This window comes from Schistocerca piceifrons, chromosome 2 (assembly GCF_021461385.2).
Source record: "Schistocerca piceifrons isolate TAMUIC-IGC-003096 chromosome 2, iqSchPice1.1, whole genome shotgun sequence".
NCBI classification, from domain to species: Eukaryota; Metazoa; Arthropoda; class Insecta; order Orthoptera; family Acrididae; genus Schistocerca; species Schistocerca piceifrons.
In genome coordinates, this window is record NC_060139.1 from 601843409 (window position 1) to 601864497 (window position 21089).

The following is a 21089-nucleotide window of genomic DNA, read 5'->3' on the forward strand; positions in this document are numbered from 1 at the left end:
TTGGTATTCTTCGACTGTCATAAATTGCGTCTGATTTCTGTACAAGTTACTGATAACCTTCCGCTCCCTATATTTTGTCACTACTACATTTAGATTTTCAAAGAGTGTAGTCTAGTCAAGAAGTTTTCTCTAACCCCACAAATATTGAAACGTAAGGTTGCCTTTCGTCTAAATATCTTCTAAGATAAGCCATGGCGTCAGTATTTTCTTGTGAGATCCTACACTTCTCTTGAACCCAAACTAATCTCCCCCAAGGTCGACATCTACTAGTTTTTTCATAATTTTTGAAATAGTTTGTTTAAGCTGAATGCAACTTTAATTTATTAAACTTATGTTTCGGTCATCGTCTGTTGACACCTTACTTACTTCTAGCTTCCCACCTTAGGTCTTGAAACTCATGCAGCTCTTTCAGTTTTCTCCAGACGTCGCTTTACTTTTCCAAATGATGACATCTATCCTTTTCCTTTCATACATGTTTCTTCGGCCTTGTATTTGTCCTCAAGCTATACCTGCTTAGCCATTTTACGATATATGTCAATCTCTTATTCAGAGGCTTGTATTCCTTTTTGCCTACTTGTTGCTTAACATTTTATATCCCCTCTCGTGAATTAATTCACTATCTCCTGTCTTATCAAAGGGATTCTTAGTCCTTATATTTCTCCCTGTTTGATTCACTGCTCCCTTCACTATTTCACTCTCAGTCCCACCCATTCTTGTACTAAGATTCCGTGTTTCAGTCAGTCGTTACCTAGTGTTTCTGCTGAAACTCTCAATAACCTCAGGTTCTTGCAATTTATCGAAATCCCATCTCCTCAATTTATAACTGTTTTACAATATTTTCAATTTTGTGCGGTTCTTAAGCATTACAGCCAGAGTCTACCTCTGGGCTTTTGGAATTATTTTGGAGTTGAGGATCTGGCTTCGAAACCACTGCATTACCATTATATAACCTGTTTGAGAGCTACTGATGTCTGTAGATCTATCCCATGGATACAACCAACTTCCGTGATTTATAAGAAAATGTGTACAATGATTATGTTAAGTTCTGTGGGAAACTCTACAGAGAGAGTTTCTTTTCACAGGTTTCTCTCAGCCAATTTTCTTAAACTGCTTATCCTTCTTTCCATTTATACTATTGAATTTCTCTCCTCCACCACTGTTATATTTTCGTCTTCGTTAACTATCTGAATAAGTTGTTTGATCTGATGACATGCTCTTCCCATTTCTTAATTATGTGTGTGTCTATAAACTTGAACTACTGCCATGTATGTTAGTTTCGTCCCATTCTTGAATACGATTATTCTATCACTATGCTATTAATTGTAGCCCCCCGCGTCGAATTTCCTTATCCTTTATTGGATCTGCTATTGCATTATCCTTATTTGACTATTTGTTAATAATCGTCAACTGACCTGACTACAAGTTCTGACGTACCTGCCACCACACATCAGTAATTATCACTTTATCTTTCAACCTATACGTTTCTGTTTTTATATTTTCTCACGCACCTACCCAATCAACGGAGCTGCCATATCTCTCTCTGACTTGTGGAACGTCCGTTTTGTGTCATTTGACGGCAAAATCTTCCTGAGAAGTTCTCGTCTGCGGGTTCAGAAAATTTTTCCGCAGGAGGATGCCATAATTATTCGGATGTACGAATTTAACAGCTAACACTTGGTTAAAGGATCATGAAAGAAGGTTGTATACATCGAAGAAGCCTGGAGATACTAGAAGGTATCAGATAGATTATACAATGGTAAGACAGAGATTTAGGAACCAGGTTTTAAATTGTAAGACATTTAGAAGGGCAGATGTGGGCTCTAACCACAAACTATTGGTTATGAACTGTAGATTAAAACTGAAGAAACTGCAAAAAGGTGGGATTTTAAGGAGATGGGACCTGGATAAACTGACTAAACCAGAGGTTGTACAGAGTTTCAGGGAGAGCATAAAGGAACAATTGACAGGAATGGGGAAAGAAATACAGTAGAAGAACAATGGGTAGCTTTGAGGGATGAAGTAGTGAAGGCAGCAGAGGATCAAGTTGGTAAAACGACGAGGGCTAATAGAAATCATTGGGTAACAGAAGAAACAGTGAATTTAATTTATGAAAGCAGAAAATATAAAAATGCAGTAAATGAAGCAGGCAAAAAGAAATACAAAAGTCTAAAAAATAGATCGACAGGAAGTGCAAAATGGCTAAGGAGAGACGGCTAGAGGACCAAGGATGTAGAGACATATCTCACTACGTGTAAGATAGATACTACCTACAAGAAAATTGAAGAGACCTTTGGAGAGAGCTCAGACGGAAACCCAGTTCTAAGAAAAGAAGGGGAAGCAGAAAGGTGGAAGGAGTATATAGAGGGTCTATACAAGGGCAATGTACTTGAGGACAATATTATGGAAATGGAAGAGGATGTAGATAAGGATTAAATGGGAGATATGATACTGCGTGAATAGTTTGACAGAGCACTGAAAGGCCTGAATCGAAACAAGGCCCCGGGAGTAGACAACATTCCATTGGAACTACTGACAGCCTTGGAAGAGCCAGTCCCGACAAAATTCTACCATCTGGTGAGCAAGATGTAGGAGACAGGCAAAATACTCTCAGAGTTCAAGAAGAATATAATAATTCCAATCCAAAAGAAAGCAGGGTTTGACAGATGCGAAAATTACCGAACTATTAGTTCAATAAGTCACAGCTGCAAAATACTAACGCAAATTCCTTACAGACGAATGGAAAAACTGGTAGAAGCCGACCTCGGGGAAGATCAGTTTGGATTCCGTAGCAATATTGGAACACGTGAGGCAATACTGACCTTACGACCTATCGTAGAAGATAGGTTAAGGAAAGGCAAACCTACGTTTCTAGAATTTGTAAACTTAGAGAAAGCTTTTGACAGTGTTGATTGGAATACTCTCTTTCAAATTCTGAAGGTGTCAGGGGTAAAATACAGGGAGCGAAAGGCTATTTACAATTTGTACAGAAACCAGATGGCAGTTATAAGAGTCGAGGGACATGAAAGGAAAGCAGTTGTTGGGAAGGGAGTGAGACAGGGGTGTAGCTTCTTCCCGATGTTATTCAATCTGTATATTGAGCAAGCAGTAAAGGAAATAAAAGAAAAATTCGGAGTAGGTATTAAAATCCATGTAGAAGAAATAAAAACTTAGAGGTTCGTTGATGTCATTGTAATTCTGTCAGAGACAGCAAAGAACTTGGAAGATCAGCTGAGCGGAGTGGACAATGTCTTGAAACGAGGATATAAGATGAACATCAACAAAAGTAAAACGAGGATAATGGAATGTAGTCGAATTAAGTCGGGCGATGCTGAAGGAATTAGAATAGGAAATGAGACACTTAAAGTAGTAAAGGCGTTTTGCTATTTGGGGAGCAAAATAACTGACGATGGTCGAAGTAGAGAGGATATAAAATGCAGACTGGCAATGGCAAGGAATGCGTTTCTGAAGAAGAGAAATTTGTTAACATCGAGTTTAGATTTAAGTGTCATGAAGTGGCTTCTGAAAGTATTTGTATGGAGTGTAGCCATGTATAGAAGTGAAACGTGGACGATAAATAGTTTGGGCAAGAAGAGAATAGAAGCTTTCGAAATGTGGTGCTACAGAAGAATGCTGAAGATTAGATGGGTAGATCACATAACTAATGAGGAGGTATTGAATAGAACTAGGAAGAAGAGAAATTTGTGGCACAACTTGACTAGAAGAAGGGATCGGTTGGTAGGACATGTTCGGAGGCATCAAAGGATCACCAATTTAGTATTGGAGGGAAGCGTGGAGGGTAAAAGCAGTAGAGGCAGACCAAGAGACGAATACTCTAAGGAGGTTCAGAAGGATGTTGATTGCAGTAGGTACTGGGAGATGAAGAAGCTTGCACAGGGTAGAGTAGCTTGGAGAGCTGCATCAAGCCAGTCTCAGAACTGAAGACCACAACAACAACAACAACAACAACAGTTACCCCGTGCTTTCAGCCGTTCGCAGCAACAACACAGAAAGGCCATGATGGCTAATGTTTCATGTCCAAATAAATCACTCACCCAGATTGTTGTCCCTGTAGCAACTGAAACAGCTGGTGTCCCTCATCAGAGCCCAGGAGTTTGATTGCTCCCACAGCAGATTGCTCTTCGTTGTACCAATGGCACATCTATATCCATCAAAGAGGCACGGAGGCCACCAAACGTCAACAAAGGACTTGGTACAAGGGGAGAATAACTTCCTAATGGATTCAAGTGGTCCAATATTGTGAATTCCACACCATCTATGCATTAACTTAGAAATTTAAAACAGGGGCGTATTAACTTTATCGACCACGTGCGAGTCAAATGTGCTGCGACAAACCTCACGTTCAGGTTTTTAAATATTAATGATTAAACCTTCCCGATAAATTCGTAATCTCTGATTGTCACTTTCACAAAGAGATGATGAATGTATCTGGACTGAAAAGGGTGGGATTTACTTCTCTCTTGATGTTGTCCGAAGAAGCATAGCCCATAAAGCCTTTGTCGGAAGAAGGTGGCACGGAAAATATGTCGATATGCTGCAACGATTACAATTTAACACGCTTCGAATCTTACGCTTGTTGCACAATATTTGTCAATTAGAAGTCTACAGTTCACGAATTCTGTTGGCAATGAACTACGGGGATGAATATGTGCGACTATGTACCACATGCTAACTTCAAAAGAGGGCATCGGTAGCGACGGTGTAACATTCGTTATCCTTTATGTTATAAGCATATGCCTTAACTGATCTATTAAAGCTTCCTGTTTCGTCGTACGTGATCATGTTATGGATTAATAGTTGCTGGTCGTCTAGATACATCATAAACATGAAAGCAAATGAATCATTTCTACTACTTTAAGAATATAACCAAACAGGACACACAATGTGCACAAAACTGCCTCTGCCACAGGCGGTACACCGGGTTTAACAGAACATGCCGGAAATAGTTCCGCGATCCTCTCAAATGGTTACCTCCTCTATAATAATTAATGCCAATGACAGAGTTGCGCCTAACACAGAACAAGCTTAAAGTTGTGAGGCTGCCAAACCACATTGCTGTCTTGTTTCCCTGATTACCGTTTAGCCTTCGACATATACTGCCCCAGAGGTGGCGGTCTTTCCAGCATGTGAATTATTGTAGGTTAAACTTCCCCTCCAGTAGCAGTTTACATCACTACATTAACTAATAAATCAAAAATTTCGTACAACTAGATGTTGAAAACTATTACACAACATGGAACGGTGTGGACAGTCATATATTTTCAATTTAATTTGTATGTTATCAGACAACGGATCATGGTGGTGTCGTCAATACATAGTCGTGGCGCTACAGTACATATACTGTATCATCCTACACGTATTGTAGCAGGATAACAGCACATCATTGCACATACACTACTGGCCATTAAAATTGCTACACCACCAAGATGACGTGCCACAGATGCGAAATTTAACCGATAGGAAGAAGATGCTGTGATATGAAAATGATTAGCTTTACAGAGCATTCACACAAAGTTGGCGCCGGTGGCGGCACCTACAACGTGCTGACATGAGGAAAGTTTCCAACCGATTTCTCATACACAAACAGCAGTTGACCGGCATTACCTGTTGAAACATTTTTGTGATGCCTCGTTAAGGAGGAGAAATGCGTACCATCACGTTTCCGACTTAAATAAGGGTCGGATTGTAGCCTATCGCGACTGCGGTTTATCGTATCGCGACATTGCTGCTCGCGTTGGTCGAGATCCAATGACTGTTAGCAGAATATGGAATCGGTAGGTTCAGGAGGATAATACGGAACGCCGTGCTGGATCCCAACGGCCTCGTATCACTAGCAGTCTAGACGACAGGCATCTTATCAGCATGGCTGTAAAGGATCGTACAGACACGTTTAGATCCCTGAGTCAACATATGGGGACGTTTGCAAGACAACAACCATCTGCACGAACAGTTCGGAGACGTTTGCAGCAGCATGGACTATCAGCTCGGAGACCATGGCTGCGGTTACCCTTGACGCTGCATCACAGACAGGCGCGCCTGCGATGGTGTACTTAACGAGAACCTGGGTGCACGAATGGCAAAACGTCATTTTTTCGGATGAATCCAGGTTCTGTTTACAGCATCATGATGGTCGAATCCGTGTTTGGTGACATCGCGGTGAACGCACATTGGAAGCGTGTATTCGTCATCGCCATACTGGCGTATCACCCGGCTTGATGGTATGGGGTGCCATTGGTTACAAGTATCGCTCACCTCTTGTTGGCATTGACGGCACTTTGAACAGTGGACGTTACATTGCAGATGTGTTGCGACCCGTGGCTCTAACCTTCATTCGATCCCTGCGAAAACCCTACATTTCAGCAGGATAATGCACGACCGTGTGTTGCAGTTCCTGTACGGGCCTTTCTGGATACAGAAAATGTTCCACTGCTGCCCTGGCCAGCACATTCTCCAGATCTCTCACCAGCTGAATACGTCTGATCGATGGTGGCCGAGCAACTGGCTCGTCACCATACGCCAGTCACTACTCTTGATGAACTGTGGTATCGTGTTGGAGCTGCATGGGCAGCTGTACCTGTACACGCCATCCAAACTGTGTTTGACTCAATGCTCAGGCGTATCAAGTCCATTATTACGGCCAGAGGTGGCTGTTCTGGGTACTGGTTTCTGAGGATCTATGCACCCAAATTGCGTGAAAATGTAATCACATGTCAGTTCTAATATAATATATTTGTCCAATGAATACCCGTTTATCATCTGTATTTCATCTTGGTGTAGCAATTTTTATGGCCAGTAGTGTATATCGTTATACATGTATTCACTCTCTTTATTTGGGGACAATTAATTCTTGATTTCTTTTTATACTTTGTTTAGAGTAATGGTAGAAGTCTGCTCAATATAGAGAAATAAATGATTTGTTGTATTTGACGAACATATAGCACTTCGTGGAAGACGAAAGCAAACAATCTTTCGGACCCTTCAACCTCTCCATTTTTCTTCATTTTCAGTGCAAGATTCGTCGGTGCTGCGCTAAAATTTTACATGCCCTTAGAACCAACACGAAGAATAAAGTGGTGTTTCCAAAATTTCAAGACTCTCCTTAGAGTACGTGTGTGGTCGTAGTGTATATGAAGTTAGCTCAAGTACTGTTGCTTTCAGAAAAATTGGTCACTGAAATAGAGTATGTATGGTGTATGTACATGATTATTAAAATATGCTGAACGTTAACGATTGTTAATGTTAGCTGATAATCAGGAGTTTACAGTGAGTCACTTGAATTAATTGACAAGATATTGAAGAAGAATCGCATTTCATACTTAGAAACCACATTAAAATTATTAACAGTAGCAAAAGCTTCAAGGAAATGCTAAGTATCGCAGATATCTCAACTAATATTAGTCACATTACCGACTTAGGTGTATTAATTAATTGATTATAGAATGTCAATGTGCATGTTTAAAGGTAAATGATTGGCTTATTATAATCAGTATACAGTAGCACATTTTCCATTACACCTACAGCGAGATCAGAAGCGTACAGGAAATTATAGATTTGCTGACGCGGTGGCACAGGATGTTTGGTACATTACAGAGATCTGAAGATGAAAATGTATGTTGTTTCTGTTATTTGACGTTCATATTTTGGGACAGAACTTAAAGACAGCATTCTTTTTGTCTTACATATTGTGGATGTAGCACTAATTCCTTTCCGCTTTTTAGGATTCGGTTTCTAAGTATTTTTTTCCCCATTTCAAGTGATTTTACATATTGCGGTCTTTATGCTAATGATACTTTTGTACCAAAAGTTCACAGATCCTCGTAATACAGATGAAGATGTTTCATATAATGGTAGAACAGGATGAAAGAAGACTGGGAGTTCCTTTAATCCGATGCTTACCACTTATGACGCAAACCCCGTAGCACAGTCTCACTACACACGTACACATTACAGGACCGACGTGGCGGGGTGGAGGAAATGCGTAAAAATGAGAGGAAACTATTTGATGACGACCTGCATGAACACAGAACTCGGCCTTGATGGCAGCCGCGGCTGTAAGCACCCTTGCGGCAGCCTTTTTAAACTACGGATGAAAAGCTTTTTGACTCCACAGTCTCGTGATGGCCGCGCCGGCTCCGCAACACACATCCCTCCTCAACGCCTCGCCATTCACTGCCTACTGAGAAACGCGGCCACTCGCAGAACTCAGAAACGACGACAGGTGGAAATGCACGGCGGACATTCATTTGCTCCCTATGAAGCAAAACTTAAGTTTCACTTGTCACGTAAATCAAGTCACGAGCATGATTTTGTCCTGGTGTTGCTCATGCGCATTGAGGCATACACTTCCTATATTGGCCTTTAAAGAATGATTATTTTTCGGACAAAACCCTGTTCAAGTGACACTAAAATTTAATGTAAAAACAAGTTCAAAATAGAAAAGTATTAGGAGAAGAGAATATTGTTGCTGAATTGTGGGAACACTCTATTGACAACACTTTCTTTGTTTAGCAAAAATCATTGATGAAATTTGGACAACAAATAGCTTACCATCATAATGGATGTCAGCATTAATACATGCACTGCAAAAAAAAAAAAAAAAAAAAAAAAATCGAAAAGAAAACTCATCGTGACAATTACAGAGGGATCACCCTCTTGCCAGTGACATACACCTAAAAGCAGAAGAAACTGACACACAACACGACGTGGCATGGACTAGACTAATGCTTGAAGTGGTGCTGGAGGGAATGAATCCAGCAGGGCTGTCCAAAATTCCGTAAGAGTACGAGGGGATGAAGATCTCTTCTTATTAGCACGATGCAAGGAATCTCAGATATGCTCAATAATTTTCATGTCTAGGGAGTTTGGTGGCCATCGAAAGTGTTGTCCTGCTGGAATTGCCCAAGTTCGTCGTAATGCACAATGAACATGAATGGATGCAGGTGTCAGGCAGTATTTCACCTGTCACAGTCGTATGTAGACGTCTGAGGGATCCCGTATCACACCAACTGCACACGCCCCACACCATATAGAAAACAGAGTACATAAAATGGAAAGGGCATTCCAAATGAGAAAAAAAACATAATATAAAGTTTTGTACTGTAACACAAAGCTAAGCCATTATCAAACAGTGGCATGGTATGAACCACTGTGTGCACCAGAAACACTTAAATTAAGAAGATTTGGGGATCTTGAACAACTCGAGAAAGCTGAAAGAATAATACTAAGGAAAATAGTGGGACCTATATGTAATAGTAATGATGAATACTAATTAAGGACGAACAGAGAGCTCTGTTTCAATATGGAAAGGGTAACTCATGTAATGGGGAAAAAAAACTACTGTTCTATGGGCACATACACCAGTGAATAATAAAAGGCTGACCAAGCACATCTTCAGCTTACCAAACAGCTACAAACTCCAAAACACGTGGTTCACCGAAACTGAGAAAGATATGACAAATACTGGAGTTGGAATGGGGGTGAAAGATAACATAATACTTTTCGAGAAGCAGCACAAGAGGAAGGATTTCAGGAAAGAAAGAGGTCTGAAAAAGATAGGTACAGAACCTAGGAAGAAATACGAAAAAGCAAAATTTAAGTTGGTTTGTCGTACCGTACAAAGGATGCAAAGGACTTATTCAAATAAATAAATAAATAAATAAAAACGGACAAATACAGGGTGGTTATAGGTGAACTTCGATGCTACAGAGGATTGCCGTGAAAAACGAGTGATCAAAGGACAATGAAACACAGTGAAAAAATTTGTAAGGACAGGCAAAAGAGAAATAACGAATAAACCATTGCAAGAAATACGTTTTAACCTCCACGCGAGAGAATAATATTTGTTTAATTGCGTACCATGTTTACATTCTAGGTTACAAACGATGCTCAATGTGACGATCATCTACAACAGCAACAGTCTACAACTGCCCTAGAGACAGCTCTACTGCTGCCCGAAACAACGTTGGACCATGGAATGCCAAGCTGTCGTGACACAGGCTGTGCACTGCTTGAAGACCGCACATTGCATTGTTAGGCATGACAGCAGTAAAGACTTCAACAATTTGTGGAGCATTTGGCAGTCGGCCTCTCCCAGGAGTAGTTCCCAAATCGCCAGTCAATTCGAACTTCCGAATCATGTTCTTCATCCCCCATGTGGAAAGACGTCCTTCTCTTAGTCCTTTAATGCGTCGATACTAGCGAAGAGCAGAAGCACTATTGCTGTTGTTTTGGTAAAATAGCGTTACAAGCAACGTCCTGCTCACCTCGTCCAGACCAAGCTCGCTGTCTACAAACATACTGCAACTGATGCTTGAGTTTCAAAGCTACGTCACCATTCCAGTACCGGCACCTAACGGCGCGTCATGACACTAACACTACTACAAAGCAAATAATGCAACGCACAGACTGAACACCGTTCCTATAAAATGGATACCTACACGGTAAATAGTTTTCTTTCTACACTGGCTCAAGTAGCGAATGTTTAATTATAACCACCCTATACTTAAAACTGAAGACTGATTTTACATCAGGTGAGGTAGTAACTTTTCGTATGAACTTTCACAAATAGACAAATACACAAAAAGTCATGAAAAAAATAAGCATTTTGATAGCTGATAGTACTCCACGAAACAAGAAAAACATGTCAAATAAGCATGCCATCAGAAACGGCTGGTTTTTAAGATCGAAAGAAAGCGTCTCCTGACCCATTTCTATTGAAACTGTTTTTCTTGATGCGACGACTACTGCGCGTTTTAACACTATATAATTCAGCATATACGTAGTGCCGTACAAATGAAGGAAACGCGTAGCTAATTTTCTAGATCATGCTAATACATAAACTGAACCGTATGAAAGGGGAAATAAAATTTCAGAACTACAATTGCAGTGGTATGGAGAGGTACATAGTTTGATGATCTACAGTGAAGTATACACGTAAATAAACCAAATGGGAAAGACACGCTAGATAACTATTATGTTGGATTACACAAGGAGACAAAATTGATGAAAACAGAACTTTCCACTTTTAATCACTTACTTAACATCACGAAAATGCGTGTATATATCCCAGAAAATCAAATATATGAAGTTACAGAATATTTTACACACGTGGTGTATAGTTATTCCTCTTATTTTACAACTTATTTTGTCTTTTTATAACTTTTGATTAACCACATCTGAAAATGGTCAGTAATTGATCAAAAGTAGTAACCTTTTGTCACAGTCTGCAACTGAGTATTTAAATACAGATTTCTTTAAAATATACATTTGTGGTGTCTCACATGACAGTATTTCATCGGTTATATAAAGCAGAGTCTGTAGTATTATTTAGTAGGTCTCCTCTACTATACTCACATTGATTAGCCAGTAAAGATTATTTGCTGTGATACTGTGATACTGATAAATGTCTAACTTCAGTAACAGAATATAATAATTTTCACTTATCTGTCCCCACATATAAGGTATTTTAACAAACTTCATATTGTCATGTTATTTCGCTGGTCTGTTCCCATCTTTAACTGAATGAAAGCCACCCACAGTTTTCAAGTGAAGTTTAGATCCTTTATCTTGCAATCTGAATGACTCACACAGCTCTGGTTCATTAGGTCTGAACAAACCTATGATGTCACATATATTATCCCTTGCATTTTAGTTCTCTTATGTTTCACCTGTCTGCCACCATAGTGTCACTGAGTGGCTACAGGTCGTCTTGCCAGATGAACCAAGTTTTTATTCCATCGGCCTGAAAGCAAACACCTTCCGAGGATCGTCGGAAGGGTCCAAACTAGAGGAGAGAGCATTATGGTCTGGGGAGTGTTTTTATTGCGTTCGCTCAGTGATATAGTGATTTTGGAATGCACAACGGATCAAAATAGGTATACATCGTCTCTGGGACCATGTCCCTCCCTATATGCAGTTTGCTTTTCCTTTAGGATGATTGCATCCACCAGCAGGAGAATCCAACGTGTAACCCAAGTTGCAGTGTGCGTGCGTAATTCAAAGAGCATCAGGATGAGTTCACCGTAATCCAATGGCCGCAATCTTACAGGATTTAAACTCAACTGAGAATATGGGGATCACTCTCATCAGATTGTTGGCGCCACGGATCCTCAACAGTGCAACCTGGCGCATCTGGCCACGGTACTGTCAGTACTTTCCAGAACCTCACTTACTCTCTTCCTGAAGGTCTAGCAACGGTCCGCGCTGCTATACATGGTTAGTCAGGTTTCTGACAGGAAGTCAAATTAATGTGACTGGAGAGTGCAGCAGTATACAAGTTTCCAGGCAACTGATAGTCCCACCATGGGAACTTGGCCGCTGTTACCCACTGTTCATGCCGAGTCTGTTTTGGCGAACTTTACGCCCTCTGTCCAGTGTACCCCCTGGTGGCCTGCAGCCTGAGCCTGGAAACGTGAAATAGTTCTTGCGCTATCGCAAGGGCGGATGGACTCCCCCTTGATTCCGCTGCTTAAGGTTGGCGTCATCTGGCGTGCCTCAGCGCTGCCCATATTGAGATGTTTGAATGCTACCAGGCGCTTCAGCGATGATGCGAGAGAAGAACTTCTACCTCAATGGTCATCCACCGCTCCGACACCAACCGCAGTTGCTAAGCAATCCTTGCGCTGATGACTGCATGCCCCCCCCCCCCCCCCCCCCTCCTGGCTGGGCACGTACTGATTCCGACCTATGAGTGCTAACGTCTTGGAGTGGCACCCTGACTACTGTTGTGCTCTGAATAATAAATATTTGTGTTGCTAATAATGTTTCTCCAACGTCTCGCCAGACATCTAACAGGCATCCTTTCACATAACAACTGCTAACCTTCACTCTGTGTGAAGGTACAATGACCTGCTGAGCTTCACCTACAAACCACTCACCTCAACAGCCGACTACTATGGTCACTGCAATGTTTAGAGGATTTTCACTAAATTTATGGTCTTTAATAATGTGCTGGTAAAGCAGGGGACAAACTCACCAACAACTACTTCCTTAGACGCAGCTTGCGTCGCTCTGTCACTGTCCGATCCTTCAAACCATGGTAAGTCTCCTCAAATACAATACATCGGGTGCGTATCTTCCAACAGGCTTAAGTGAAATGTTTGTCAGACTGCAGGGGTTCGGCGTGTGGAGGGAAGACAATTACTGAAACGAGGTACTGTATGGCTTACACAGCCCACACAGTGGTCCATGTTTATAACGACATTTACCAATCGCAGGAGGGATCGATAAATTCGAACTACATCGCGCACAGTAGATGTAGTAACCCGTTTTCTAACCTATGAAAAGTTCAAAGCAGTTCCTAGCACAAAGGGACTAGTTCGGATAGTAAAAAATTAGAGGAAGTGCGTTAATTGTGCTCTTGGGGTCCATAACGACGCCTTTGTAAGCCGACAGTCTACCAACCCTACTTTGAGAGAGAGAATGGGAACCTGAAGGGAGAGACTTACGTAAGTCTGTGCTCCAGCACACATACTCCACTGGGCCGAAGATTCACCCACCGTATGAGAAGAGGCGTAGCATTTGCTGGAAAACTAATGATTCCAATGGCGGCATGCTTAGATATTCTGTGTCCGGCTTGTAAGTTACAGAAGCAGTGACTGCAGGATGGCTGAAAGAAAGCTGGCCCGGGAAGTTTTTTCGGTATTTTCCCAACTATGTAACACAGAGTATTTGGTACAACAAGGACTGTCATAGACAAGTGATTGGTGCAAGTTATTCAACTGTCCTTTCAGAAAGAACTGTATGTTTCTTTGCATTCTGTTAGTCTTCTGAGACAGAATTTCAGTAGATTGTTCACATATCTGCCAGAAGTTGTAATTATGTGGGAAAAAAGATCGATGAAGTAAATGATGCTGTGCTATTGAGCACTAAACTCCTGTTGCCAGACACTGTTGGTATTTGGTTTTTCGGAACTCCTGTGGGGGAGTTAACAAAGTGAGAAGTATGTTAGCCGGCCGTGGTGTCCAAGCAGTTAAAGGCGCTACAGTCTAGAACCACGCGGCCGCTACGGTCGCAGGTTCGAATCCTGCCTCGGGCATGGATGTGTGTGATGTCCTTAGGTTAATTAGGTTTAAGTAGTTCTAAGTTCTAGGGGACTGACGACCTTAGATGTTAAGTCCCATAGTGCTCAGAGCCATTTGAACCATTTGAAGTATGTTAAGGAAAATATATTCTACTTCTTCTAAAACGAAACATACACTCCTGGAAATGGAAAAAAGAACACATTGACACCGGTGTGTCAGACCCACCATACTTGCTCCGGACACTGCGAGAGGGCTGTACAAGCAATGATCACACGCACGGCACAGCGGACACACCAGGAACCGTGGTGTTGGCCGTCGAATGGCGCTAGCTGCGCAGCATTTGTGCACCGCCGCCGTCAGTGTCAGCCAGTTTGCCGTGGCATACGGAGCTCCATCGCAGTCTTTAACACTGGTAGCATGCCGCGACAGCGTGGACGTGAACCGTATGTGCATTTGACGGACATTGAGCGAGGGCGTATAGTGGGCATGCGGGAGGCCGGGTGGACGTACCGCCGAATTGCTCAACACGTGGGGCGTGAGGACTCCACAGTACATCGATGTTGTCGCCAGTGGTCGGCGGAAGGTGCACGTGACCGTCGACCTGGGACCGGACCGCAGCGACGCACGGATGCACGCCAAGACCGTAGGATCCTACGCAGTGTCGTAGGGGACCGCACCGCCACTTCCCAGCAAATTAGGGACACTGTTGCTCCTGGGGTATCGGCGAGGACCATTCGCAACCGTCTCCATGAAGCTGGGCTACGGTCCCGCACACCGTTAGGCCGTCTTCCGCTCACGCCCCAACATCGTGCAGCCCGCCTCCAGTGGTGTCGCGACAGGCGTGAATGGAGGGACGAATGGAGACGTGTCGTCTTCAGCGATGAGAGTCGCTTCTGCCTTGGTGCCAATGATGGTCGTATGCGTGTTTGGCGCCGTGCAGGTGAGCGCCACAATCAGGACTGCATACGACCGAGGCACACAGGGCCAACACCCGGCATCATGGTGTGGGGAGCGATCTCCTACACTGGCCGTACACCACTGGTGATCGTCGAGGGGACACTGAATAGTACACGATACATCCAAACCGTCATCGAGCCCATCGTTCTACCATTCCTAGACCGGCAAGGGAACTTGCTGTTCCAACAGGACAATGCACGTCCGCATGTATCCCGTGCCACCCAACGTGCTCTAGAAGGTGTAAGTCAACTACCCTGGCCAGCAAGATCTCCGGATCTGTCCCCCATTGAGCATGTTTGGGACTGGATGAAGCGTCGTCTCACGCGGACTGCACGTCCAGCACGAACGCTGGTCCAACTGAGGCGCCAGGTGGAAATGGCATGGCAAGCCGTTCCACAGGACTACATCCAGCATCTCTACGATCGTCTCCATGGGAGAATAGCAGCTTGCATTGCTGCGAAAGGTGGATATACAGTGTACTAATGCCGACATTGTGCATGCTCTGTTGCCTGTGTCTATGTGTCTGTGGTTCTGTCAGTGTGATCATGTGATGTATCTGACCCCAGGAATGTGTCAATAAAGTTTCCCCTTCCTGGGACAATGAATTCACGGTGTTCTTATTTCAATTTCCAGGAGTGTATATTAATGCGGTAAGCCTTACTCGATTTGAGGGAGCGTTGCAACCAATACTGATGAATGTTATATATGTACATTTCGTATTTTATTACAATAATCACTTCTTTTCTTGGTGTTGGGAGTTAACAAAATATTTTTGTATTACGAGTTATCCTTCTTAGAACATCTTCAATTGCCTCCGTCAATCCTATCAGATAAGTATCTCCTAATATGCAGCAGAAAGTCTCTTTAGTAGATTTGTTGTACCTTCTAAGTGTTCTGGCAGTAAAGCGCAGTTCTTGTGTCACCTTCTCCACAACATTTTCTATGCGATTGTTTCATTTGAAGTTGTTGGTATTTGTAATCCCTAGATACTAAACTGAATAGACAATCTTTAAATTTTTGTAGCCTTTTGTACAGAGTGATCTGAAGGTCTGAAAAACTTGTAAGGACGTTACAGAGTACGTTGTATTGAGAAATAATTGTTAAGAAAACAATTCGATACGTTATGCAGTTTCCAAGTTAATTGGGATTAATGTCAGCCAATCAGGCCGTTACGCGCCAATTCAAGTGGCTCACCAGAAGTAGCTCGTGCCAGTTGTGCACATGGTGTAGACGACAGTGCACGAGACTGTTCAGCCTTTGGCTCGCGTTCGATCCTTACTACCGCTTCAGTTTTTGTACCGCTCTCTTGTTCAGTCTTACGAAACCTTCTCTGGCAGGCCTGAACTCTCGCGCGACGGCTTGCCGACCAAACTTCAACAGTAATTAACTCGAAAATAGCGCAACGTATTGAACTTTTTGCTTAAAAAATATATCGCAGCAAAATCTATCCTGCAACAGTCTTACAATTTATCCAGACTGTTTCTGACCCCCTTAATAAAAAGGTGCAGGAAAATTAAAACGGACACAAGGAAGAAAGGGAAGAACACTGTATTATTTCAAAAGTAATCGCCGTAACTGTTGATACAGGGTGTTTCAAAAATGACCGGTATATTTGAAACGGCAATAGAAACTAAACGAGCAGCGATAGAAATACGCCGTTTGTTGCAATATGCTTGGGACAACAGTACATTTTCAGGCAGACAAACTTTCGAAATTACAGTAGTTACAATTTTCAACAACAGATGGCGCTGCGGTCTGGGAAACTCTATAGTACGATATTTTCCACATATCGACCATGCGTAGCAATAATATGGCGTAGTCTCTGAATGAAATTACCCGAAACCTTTGACAACGTGTCTGGCGGAATGGCTTCACATGCAGATGAGATGTACTGCTTCAGCTGTTCAATTGTTTCTGGATTCTGGCGGTACACCTGGTCTTGCAAGTGTCCCCTCAGAAAGAAGTCACAGGGGTTCATGTCTGGCGAATAGGGAGGCCAATCCACGCCGTCTCCTGTATGTTTCGGATAGTCCAAAGCAATCACACGATAATCGAAATATTCATTCAGGAAATTAAAGACGTCGGCCGTGCGATGTGGCCGGGCACGATCTTGCATAAACCACGTGGTGTTCGCAGTGTCGTCTAAGGCAGTTTGTACCGCCACAAATTCACGAAGAATGTCCAGATAGCGTGATTCGGATCTGAAAAATGGGCCAATGATTCCTCTGGAAGAAATGGCGGCCCAGACCAGTACTTTTTGAGGATGCAGGGACGATGGGACTGCAACATGGGGCTTTTCGGTTCCCCATATGCGCCAGTTCTGTTTATTGACGAAGCCGTCCAGGTAAAAATAAGCTTCGTCAGTAAACCAAATGCTGCCCACATGAATATCGCCGTCATCAATCCTGTGCACTATATCGTTAGCGAATGTCTCTCGTGCAGCAATGGTAGCGGCGATGAGGGGTTGCCGCGTTTGAATTTTGTATGGATAGAGGTGTAAACTCTGGCGCATGAGACGATACGTGGACGTTGGCGTCATTTGGACCGCAGCTGCAACACGGCGAACGGAAACCCGAGGCCGCTGTTGGATCACCTGCTGCACTATCTGCGCGTTGCCCTCTGTGGTTGCCGTACGCGGTCGCCCTACCTTTCCAGCACGTTCATCCGTCACGTTCCCAGTCCGTTGAAATTTTTCAAACAGATCCTTTATTGTATCGCTTTTCGGTCCTTTGGTTACATTAAACCTCCGTTGAAAACTTCGTCCCTGTTGCAACAACACTGTGTTCTAGGAGGTGGAATTCCAACACCAGAAAAATCCTCTGTTCTAAGGAATAAACCATGTTGTCTACAGCACACATGCACGTTGTGAACAGCACACGTTAGCGCTGTTCCTTCCTGATTCCTAGGAGAAGGCATTTCTTTACGCACAGCTAACTGCGTTATCAACGTCCACGCACTGTTATTTGTGTAGTGTGCCCCTTATAGATTCGAAACAGCAGTGGGCCCAAGCCCTTCCTGATTGAATCCCATGAATAACCTATATAGATATGTTGTCTGTTCTTTTGGACATGTCCGAAAGAACAGATACCATACGCCTGTAGGTATATAGATCTGGAAACACCGTCCATGACCTTCTTCTTCTGTGCGGATACACACATATTCCCTGAACTCTTGCGGGACTTCGTAAGAATGTCTTCCACGAGTAATGCGGGTGATGTGCTGGGACACTACGAATGTAGTGTGTGGACATACAAGGTGAGAAAGTGGGTCTCGCGGGAGCCGTGCGTGAGACAGTCCGTGCAGTCACACTAGCCTCTGTGCCCTCGATGGCTCAGATGGACAGAGCGTCTGCCATGTAAGCAGGAGATCTCGGGTTCGAGTCCCGGTCGGGGCACACATTTTCACCTATCCCCACTGGTATATATCAACGCCCGTTAGCAGCTCAAGGTATTATTATAATTCTAATTCCATGAATAACTTGTGTTCCACTCGACGTCTTATCGCCAGTTGCCATGAACTACAAATCTCCTGACACAAAATCACGAATCCAATTGCACAACTAATACAGTAGTCCAGAAGCAAGTAATGTGATTAGAAACCATTTCTGAACAACAGTGTTAAAAGCCTTCTGGAAACCTGGCAAAATGGAATGAACTTCAGATCCCCTGTCGATAGCACTCATTACATGGAGTATATATCCTCAGGACATGCGGCCTATAATTGAAAAGTGTCAAGTGTTCTCTCCATTGGCAAAAGATTCCGGAGTAGTCACACATTTGATTCCGGGAGGATGAGACCAACGGGGAGGTGACCATGAGAGAATGACTGAATAACCAACGAAAGGATAACATCCTACGAGGCGGGACGTGTAATGCTAGAGCTTTGGATGTGACAAGGAAGCTAGAAAATCTGAAAAGGGATATGCTAAGTCTGAAACTAGATAATGTGGGAGTCAGTGAAGTGAAATGGATAGAAGTCCAGGACTTCTGGCCAGACGAGTATAGGGTAACATCAACAGCAGCAGAAAATAGTACAATAAGAGTAGGATTCGTTATGAGTACGAAGGTAGGGCAGAGAGTGTTTTACTGTAAACAGTCCTGTAGTAGTGTTGTTTTTAATTTAACCGACACCAAATCGACACCGTCAACGATAGTTCAGGTATACATGTCGACTGCTGACATGTCGACAAGCTGATGAGGAAGAGACATGGAAAGTACAGTATATGACGATATGGAACGGATAGTTCATTACGTAAAAGGAGAGGAAAGTCTATTAGTCATGGGGGACTGGAATGCGGGAAGGAGTAAAAAAAGGGTTCCGGAAGAATATGGGCTTGGTATTAGGAGTGGTAGAGGTGAAAGGGTAATGAATTTCTCAATAAACTTCACCTAGCAACAGCGAATATTCTGTTTGACAAGAGGATGAGATATACTTGGAAAAGGCCAGGAGATGCGGGCAAATTTTTGTTAGATTACAATATGGTCAGACAGACATTCCGAAATCAGAACTGGATTGTAAGGCTTACCCGGGAGCAGATATAGCTCAGGTCACAAATTAGTTTTGATGAAGTTTAAGAGACTAGTCAGGAAGACACAATACCTAAAGAACTGGGGTACCGAAGTACTTTGGAATAACGACAAATGCTTGAAGTTCCTTAAGCTTGTAGATACTGCGATAAGGAAGAGCTCAGTAACCAGTTCAGTTGAAGAGGAATGGACATCTCTAAAAAGAGGAATCACAGATGCTGCAAAGAAAAAAATAGATACAAAGAAGGTAACTGTGAATAACCCTTGAATTACAGAAGAAATACTTCACCTGATCGATGAAAGAAGGAAGTATAACAATGGTCAGGTAACCTCAGGAATACTGAAATACGAATCTCTTAGGAAGTGCAAGGAGGATAATGTAAAGTGGCTGCATGAAAAATGTTAAGAAATCGAAAAGGAAATGATTTTCGGAAGGTCTGATTCAGCATATAACAAAACAGTCTTCTGTGAGACTAAAAGCAAGGACGGTAACATTAAGAGCGAAACAGGAATTCAACTGTTAAATGCAGAGGACAGATCGGGTAAGTGGATAGACTACATTGAAGGTCTTTATGTGGGGGAAGAGTTATCTGATGTGAAAGATGAAGAAACGCGAGTGGATGTAGAAGGGATAGGGGATCCAGTATTAGAATCAGATTTTCAAAGAGCTTTGGAAGACGTAGTATCAAATAATGCAAAAGGGATAGATAACATTCCATCAGAATTCTAAAATCATTTGGGGGAACTGGCAACAAAACGACTATTCACGTTGGTATGTAGGATGTGTGAGTCTGGTGATATACCATCTGATTTTCGCAAAGTATTATCCAAACAATCTCGTAGACTGCGAGAGCTGACAATTGCGAGAATCAACTTAATAGCTCATGCATCAAAGTTGCCGACAAGAATAACCTACAGAGGAATGGAAAGGAAAATTGAGGATGTATCAGATGAAGATCAGTTGGGCTTTAGGAAAGCTAAAGGCACTTCTCAGTTGCAGTTGATAATGGAAGCAAGACTAAAGAAAAATTATGACACATTCATAGGATTTGTTGACCTGGAAAAAGCATTTGTCAGTACCAAATGGTGCAAGCTGTTCAAACTCTGAGGAAAATAGGGGGAGGGGGAGGGGGGAACTCGGTAATGTACAATATGCAAAAGAGCCAAGAGAGAATAATGAGAGATGAAGACCGAGAACTCTCGGATTAGAAAGGTTGTAAGAACAATCAATGATGCAAGTAAAAAGAAATTCAAGAATTGAGTTGAGTGAAAGGGCATCAACGATGAGATTTGCTGATGCCGTAGCTATCCTCGGTGAATGTGAAGAATTAGGGGATCTGCTGAATGGGATGGTCTACTGAGTACAGAATATGGATTCAGAGTAAATTGAAGAAAGACGAAAATAATGAGTAGTAGCAGAAATGAGAACGTCTAGAAATTTAATTACAGGATTGACGGTCATAAAGCAGATGACGTTAAGGAATTCTTCTACCCAAGCAGCGTAATAATCTGCGTCGAACGGAGAGAGGAGGAAACCAAAAGCATACTAGTTCTGACAAGAAGGGCA

The 21089-nt window shown here is 42.6% G+C and overlaps 1 non-coding gene across 1 annotated transcript; it reads left to right on the forward strand.

The window, feature by feature from the left end:
* Positions 1 to 18315: 18315 nt before the first annotated feature.
* Trnat-ugu lies at positions 18316 to 18390 on the forward strand. Its single transcript has one exon. It is a non-coding gene; the product is annotated as a tRNA-Thr (tRNA).
* The last annotated feature ends 2699 nt before the right edge of the window (positions 18391 to 21089 follow it).